At 29.0% G+C, this 2,867-nt stretch overlaps 1 long non-coding RNA gene across 1 annotated transcript; it reads left to right on the top strand.

Moving 5' to 3' along the window:
* The first annotated feature begins 1,077 nt into the window (after positions 1–1,077).
* On the top strand, positions 1,078–1,981 carry LOC114390242. The gene is made up of 2 exons (XR_003661858.1): positions 1,078–1,609; positions 1,702–1,981. It is a non-coding gene; the product is annotated as an uncharacterized LOC114390242 (long non-coding RNA).
* The last annotated feature ends 886 nt before the right edge of the window (positions 1,982–2,867 follow it).

Below are 2,867 nucleotides of genomic sequence, written 5' to 3'. Positions count from 1 at the left end.
GCCTCTAATAATATCATAAGTTCGTGAGGAATTCAGTGTTGTACTGGACCGATCACCTTAGTCATATGCACTTATGTTAGGCTTTAAGATGCCATTTTATTGCTGTAAAAAAAAAGGTTCCATTTTATTATTTCTGCAGTATTTTTGACAGAATTTAATAACTTGTTTGCTATATATATATATATATATATAGTAGTGATAGGGGGGCTACCGTGTTAAATGTAAATTTTTAATGACATTATAATTATAGCAATATTTCCTAGTGTAGTTTATTAATTTTTTTTTGGTACAAAGTTTATTAAAGTTAATTGAATTGATAACGACATTTTTTTTAATTGCTGATAATGACTTTATAATATGGTACAGTTCAAGGAGCATACTATTGTCATTTTAGAATAGAATATGATCCCACTGCATTTTTCCGTCTTTTCATTTATAACCGGTGCACCTCTTTTATGTATTTATAATAAATTTAAAAATGTGTTTAATTACTTGGAATAATAAATCAGTGATCATGCGCACATTAATTTTTATTGAAACTTGGGTTAATGATCTTGTTTTAAATGTAAAATAATAATCATAAAAATTTAATTATAAAATAGAGTTAAATATATATGTTTTTCTTCTTCTAAAAAAATATTCTATGTATTCCTAATTATAAGATTATTTTTAAAAATTTATTTATCTTTTTATAATTTTTTTTTTAATTTTTAGATACATTAATTATTTTTTCTATAAATACTCTTTACTTAATTATTATTTTTTAAAACATTAATAAAAAATAATTAAGCGGATAAAAAAATAAAAAAATAATTTTAGAATAATAATATAAATAATTTATATATTTAATATAATTAATTATTTTTTTAAGAAATATAGATTAATTTAACTAATCAAAGGAAAACTTCCTAATTGGACTACCCATCATTGAAAAGGGAGAAATTTATTAACATAAGAAAATATGGATAGACTCACCAACCTTTCTCACGTTGCATTTAATTCACTCAACAGCTTCTCCAGACACTCTCCCCTATTCCAACCCACCATTGAGCTTTCACCCTGTCAATATCACACTTCACATTTAAGGAAATCAACTACTCACAAAAAAAGCAAACCCTCCCAAGATAGGTGATAATAATAAACACCACCTAGCACATTATCTCTCTCATAATTCTCTCTTTGGTTTTGTTTTGTTGTCCTAATGAGTTGTTTTACTTCTGAAAAATCCACCATGTCTTCCCAGCTCCAAATGGTTCCTCTAAGCAAACTTCGTTACCAAAGGCTAAGGCATGAAAAAGGGTGGGATGATGAAAGGGAAAGGAGGTCAAGAAGCTGGTTCAGGTTTAGAAGGGTTCCCATTAGGAGAAGGTTTAGACTCAAAATTCCAAGCTTGAGAAGACTTTGGAGAAAAAGGGCTAGGTTGGTTTCTTCCATGAGAATTTCATATGCTAAAGTGATGAAAAGATTCAAGGAAGGTCAAGTTCATTTTGGTGACCTTTTTGCTGGGAACTACTTGTTCATGCATGTCAACCCTACCTCACTCAAGTGCCTTGAAAGGGATTTGTCCCTCTCAAAAATTGCATAGAGCCTTTATTGTGTTATTATTTTGGTATGTATCAATTCATTGTTCATGTGTTGTGAAAAGCCTTGTTTTTTTCTCTATAATTGTGTATAAGATTGCCTTGTTTACAACATGAACAGGTTCTCACTATGCTGCTTGGGAACTTCTGTCTCTTATCTGCTAATCAGATCGGGAAAAAATGTTGGATTCGGGAGCAGCGAGATTATTTAAAATTGGGGCAATTAATCTTCTCCTTATGCTAGCGGCTTTATATATGTTGTTTACATCAAATTCTGTCAACTCAAGATGTTTGCATCATGGTAATTGTAATTAATTGGTACATTAATTATATCGTATATATGTATACCATTAATTATTGTAATTTTATGGTGACGTATTATAATTTTGTAATGCATCAAACTCTTGGGTATAATAATTATTTTAATTGATTTTAGGTATTCAAAAAAAAAGTCAGTACATGATAAGATCTGGCATCATTTGTTTAAACTAATGATAATTGCTTAGTCAGAAACATGCAGATGGTGAGATTTCGTAAAGGGAATCCTGAAGGAAATATTTTCTCTTCACTTATTATCTGTATTTTTTTTTATAAAGGATGAACATTTTTTAGTAGAAATTGTAAAATAATAAGGAATTGAGTTCTGTAATATGTATTAATGTAAGTTTTCTCATGTACCAAATAAGCTTAGTTCGTAAATAACTAGGTACACCAATCCAATTCACATGGAAAGAAAAAAAAAACACAAAACAGGCCTTGCCAGCGTCAACATAAGTGCCTAAAGAAGCTGCAGTGAAGGATCTAAAATTCTTGTGATCTTCTTCAAAGATATCCAAGACGCTTCTAGATCTGGTTCAAGCTAACTTTCTGCTACAGGGAAATTTTATATTGTAGTCATCACGATCTTTATTAATGTTGTGGAAAATAACGGACTAATTTGATCACAATTGTGGAAATTTGAGTTTTTTTTTCTTGTGAATGCTTTTTTTGTTTTGGAAAGGTTCTTGTGAATGATTATATATGTTGCAAGTGTTTTATTTAAAAGGAGTTTCTTGAGTTTGGGTCTTTAACAAAGTTTTGATTATAAACTTTGTAGATGAAAAAGATATATAATTGAAAGAAAAGATTTTAATAACAGTTACCACTCGAATTTTTTAATGATGATTAATCATCAGGAAACAAAGAAAAAAGAAAATTCTTTTAAAAATTTGTGCACAATTAAGTCTTTGTTTAACCGTAAAAATAAAAAGTCTGTAGCTTACCGAAGAGTAACTCCAACAAGGTTTT

The sequence above is a fragment of the Glycine soja genome, chromosome 16 (genome assembly GCF_004193775.1).
Source record: "Glycine soja cultivar W05 chromosome 16, ASM419377v2, whole genome shotgun sequence".
In the NCBI taxonomy this organism is placed as follows: domain Eukaryota; kingdom Viridiplantae; phylum Streptophyta; class Magnoliopsida; order Fabales; family Fabaceae; genus Glycine; species Glycine soja.
This window is presented reverse-complemented; position numbering and strand designations above follow the sequence as displayed.